The sequence below is a fragment of the Tarenaya hassleriana genome, unplaced genomic scaffold, assembly GCF_000463585.1.
Source record: "Tarenaya hassleriana unplaced genomic scaffold, ASM46358v1 Cleome16, whole genome shotgun sequence".
In the NCBI taxonomy this organism is placed as follows: domain Eukaryota; kingdom Viridiplantae; phylum Streptophyta; class Magnoliopsida; order Brassicales; family Cleomaceae; genus Tarenaya; species Tarenaya hassleriana.
Genome location: NW_010965019.1, coordinates 2,428,024 through 2,432,904, shown reverse-complemented (window position 1 = coordinate 2,432,904; position 4,881 = coordinate 2,428,024). Strand labels below are relative to the sequence as shown.

At 46.8% G+C, this 4,881-nt stretch overlaps 1 long non-coding RNA gene across 1 annotated transcript in view; it reads left to right on the top strand.

Annotated features, from left to right (window-relative positions):
• Positions 1-878, top strand: part of LOC104809582 — a 1,427-nt gene extending 549 nt beyond the window's left edge. The window contains exon 2 of the long non-coding RNA XR_771189.1: positions 632-878. This is a non-coding gene — a long non-coding RNA (uncharacterized LOC104809582). The remainder of the gene's footprint in view (positions 1-631) is intronic.
• Positions 879-4,881: the final 4,003 nt, after the last annotated feature.

Below are 4,881 nucleotides of genomic sequence, written 5' to 3'. Positions count from 1 at the left end.
GTGACGAGGAAGTACGGTTCTTTGGCAACCGCGCCAACGTTCCATTGGCCATGGAACGGACTTCGGGTTTGCGTGTGTCACCCGTTGACTGGCAAATAAACCTGAGACCCGGGTAGTTGCGTGTGTCCCCCGGCGAGGTGGTACGGATATACTCTGAAAGATTTGAGCTCGAGTCTGATGAGTATTTTCCGAGGCGGATGGTCGGCGAGGGGGAGTTAGCATAGAGCTGCTTCGCCCGGCAGTCGGCGGCATCGGGGATCGATGTCTGGAGTGGGTATGGGATGACCGGTACCGAGAGCCGTGATATCGGTGACCGATGAGGAGTATGAAGATCACTTGAGGTCCTCGCAAACGATTTTTGCTTGGACTGTTGCGCCTCGTGTTCGACACAGGCATGAACGAGTTGTTGTATTTACCTACGTGTGATATACACGTAGAGACGATTGACGGACATTGTTTGAGAATGCTGATTGATTCAATGATGATTGATTTTATTGAAATATCCCGTCGCATGTATATGTATATTATTGACTATATTGCTTGGCCGTTTTCAATAAAAATAGAAATCTCGGGTTACACCCGAATTCCTCCCTAAGCACGTAGCTTAGGACGTTGTTATGCAATGTTTCAGGTCGTGAGCAGCAACAGTGACTGAGGCAGACACGGGACCCGGTGACAGCTAGACTTCCTGATCATGTATAATTATCTTTAACGCATTCTGTTTTCAAAAATAAAGAGTGGTGATCTTCGAACTTTTTGTGTTATAGTTTTCACACCACTTGTATTATGTACTGGTACCGTTCCAAGCGTGTGCGAACGTATTGATGTATTTTATAATGTCTTCCGCTGTATTATATTTAAAATGGATCGTTTTAACTTTGGAGGCCCGGATCCGAGACCGAACCCCAACCAGAAGATTCTTCATTAGTCGACCTTCCACCAGTACTGGTCAGACTAGTGACTCCCGAGACAAGGGGAAATTACCGGTGGTTCGGCCACCACCACCACAGTCATCCCAGAGGAGGCCTTGTCCCCGATGCAGGCGAGTCCACTTTGGACCATGCAGTACTCCTCCGACATGTTACCAGTGTGGACGATCGGGACACATTGCGACATACTGCCCGGAAAAGGGGACCGCCCCGACGAACGCCAAACCTCTTCGCATTCAGCCTTTACAGCAGTCTGGCGTTGCACCGAGAGTTTACGTGTTGGCGGCAGAGGCCGATACTCAGGGCGAGGAGTACTACGTTGAAGAACCAACCGCTGAAGATACTGTTGCAGAGGAGGACTCCGAGCAGACCGATGCTGCCGCTATTACTGGTACTTTGTACATATATGATATTTCTTGTCATGCCTTGTTTGATACCGGGGCTACACACAGTTTTCTGAGTGTGAAGAAAACTGATGAGTTAGCTTTTACGAATGTCGATACTACTAGTCGATATCAGATACGTACGCCCGGCGGAGAGATCCTTCCTATGCGCGGAATATTGCATGACATGCCATTACAAATTTGTGGAAGGGATCTTCCTGCCGATTTGATTATCGTACCTATTCAAGGGTACGATTTGATATTGGGAATGGATTGGTTGACTCTACATCGAGCACACATTGATTGTCGTCGACGAACTATTCAATTTACGGATTCGACGGGACATTTTGAGTTCGTTGGGGACAAGGTACAAACGTCATTCCCGATTATATCAGCCCTCCGAGCTAGAAACATGGTTCGAAAAGGGTGTCATGCCTTTCTCATCGTGATTACTGCATCAAAGGAAGTTGATGGGAAGCTTGAGGACACTCCAGTGGTTCAAGAATTCGGGGATATATTTCCAGACGACTTGCCTGGACTACCACCACAGAGAGAAGTCGATTTCTCTATTGACGTGATACCGGGTACGGAGCCGATATCCAAGACTCCCTATCGAATGTCTCCTACTGAGATGGCAGAGTTGAAGAAACAATTGAATGAATTAGTGGAGCAGGGATTCATTCGACCCAGTGTATCTTCTTGGGGTGCACCCGTACTATTTGTGAAGAAGAAGGATGGCACTATGCGACTCTGTATTGACTATAGAGGACTTAACCAAGTAACCATCAAGAATCGGTATCCATTACCAAGGATTGATGAGTTACTTGATCAGTTACAGGGAGCAAAGTGGTTCTCCAAGATTGACTTACGATCGGGATACCATCAGATTCGTGTGAAGGTGGAGGACGTACCGAAGACAGCCTTCCGTACACGATATGGCCACTTTGAGTTTGTTGTCATGCCGTTCGGACTCACGAATGCCCCAGCAGTCTTCATGCAATTGATGAACCGAATATTCATGGATTATCTGGACGAATTCGTCATTATCTTCATTGATGACATTCTGATATATTCTGCTCGGAGTCCTCCTCTGCAACAGTATCTTCAGCGGTTGGTTCTTCAACGTAGTACTCCTCGCCCTGAGTATCGGCCTCTGCCGCCAACACGTAAACTCTCGGTGCAACGCCAGACTGCTGTAAAGGCTGAATGCGAAGAGGTTTGGCGTTCGTCGGGGCGGTCCCCTTTTCCGGGCAGTATGTCGCAATGTGTCCCGATCGTCCACACTGGTAACATGTCGGAGGAGTACTGCATGGTCCAAAGTGGACTCGCCTGCATCGGGGACAAGGCCTCCTCTGGGATGACTGTATTCCCAATATCAAATCGTACCCTTGAATAGGTACGATAATCAAATCGGCAGGAAGATCCCTTCCACAAATTTGTAATGGCATGTCATGCAATATTCCGCGCATAGGAAGGATCTCTCCGCCGGGCGTACGTATCTGATATCGACTAGTAGTATCGACATCCGTAAAAGCTAACTCATCCGCTCGTGGAATTCAGGTGGACCCAGCAAAGATCGAAGCTGTTATTGAGTGGAAGACGCCTGCTAATGCCACGGATATCCGGAGTTTCCTAGGATTAGCAGGCTATTATCGTCGATTCGTGGAGGGTTTTTCCAAATTGGCGAAACCAATGACGAAGAGAAGTCGATTTCTCTATTGATGTGATACCGGGTACAGAGCCGATATCCAAGACACCATATCGGATGGCTCCCATGGAGATGGCAGAGTTGAAGAAACAATTGAATGAATTAGTGGAGCAGGGATTCATTCGACCCAGTGTATCTTCTTGGGGTGCACCCGTACTATTTGTGAAGAAGAAGGATGGCACTATGCGACTCTGTATTGACTATAGAGGACTTAACCAAGTAACCATCAAGAATCGGTATCCATTACCAAGGATTGATGAGTTACTTGATCAGTTACAGGGAGCAAAGTGGTTTTCCAAGATTGATTTACGATCAGGATACCATCAGATTCGTGTGAAGGTGGAGGACGTACCGAAGACAGCCTTCCGTACACGATATGGCCACTTTGAGTTTGTTGTCATGCCGTTCGGACTCACGAATGCTCCAGCAGTCTTCATGCAGTTGATGAACCGAATATTCATGGATTATCTGGACGAATTCGTCATTATCTTCATTGATGACATTCTGATATATTCTCCAGACCAACAAAGTCATGAAGAGCACTTGCGGAAAGTGTTGCTACGTCTGAGGGATAACCATCTGTATGCCAAGTTCAGCAAATGTGCATTTTGGTTACAGGAGATTGGCTTTCTTGGACACGTAGTCTCCGCTCGTGGAATTCAGGTGGACCCAGCAAAGATCGAAGCTGTTATTGAGTGGAAGACGCCTGCTAATGCCACGGAGATCCGGAGTTTCCTAGGATTAGCAGGCTATTATCGTCGATTCGTGGAGGGTTTTTCCAAATTGGCGAAACCAATGACGAAATTGACGGGAAAAAATGTGCGGTTTGAGTGGACGTCAGAGTGTGAGATGAGTTTCATGGAACTCAAGAAGCGACTGACAACTGCACCGATATTAGCTTTACCACGACCAGGTGTGCAGTATGATGTGTATACAGATGCGTCAAAACAAGGTCTAGGTTGTGTATTGATGCAAGAGGGACATGTGATTGCCTATGCATCTAGACAGTTACGAAAGCACGAGGAAAATTATCCAACGCACGATCTCGAGTTAGCTGCGGTAGTGCATGCATTGAAGATTTGGAGATCTTATTTATACGGTGAAAAGGTTAAGCTTAACACGGACCATAAGAGTTTGACCTATGTGATCTCTCAGAAAGATTTGAATCTTCGACAACGACGATGGCTCGAGTTGATAGCTGATTATGACTTGGAGATTGCATACCATCCGGGTAAGGCAAACGTAGTTGCCGACGCCTTGAGCCGAAAGAGAATCCTATCGACTATACGAGTTCTATCATCGTCACGAGAGAACATAGCAGAACTGTCAGCTATGTTGGGACACATGGTGATTTCTGGGGAGGATCAGGCTCCGAGTTTAAGAGGACGAGTGATCTCGGGACAACGCAGTGATCCAGACCTAGTACGAGTCCTTGAGGATATGGATAAATATAGGGAGAAGGGTTACACATTAGATGACAAGCGTGCTTTGAGGCTTCATCACCGTCTTTGTGTACCAGACGATCGTGATTTGAGACAGAATATTCTACGTGAGGCTCATCAATCGAGATTGGCTATTCATCCTGGAGCCAGCAAAATGTATCAGGGATTGCGACAATGGTACACATGGCCTGGTATTAAGAAAGATGTTGCGGATTTCGTTGCTCGATGTCTTACGTGTCAGCAAGTGAAGGCTGAACGACAGATGCCAGGTGGAAAGCTACAACCATTAGAGATCCCAGAGTGGAAGTGGGACTCTATTGCTATGGATTTTGTCGTTGGATTGCCAATGACCCAGACAAAAAAAAAAACGCTATTTGGGTAATCGTTGATCGATTAACCAAGTCAGCACATTTTATTCC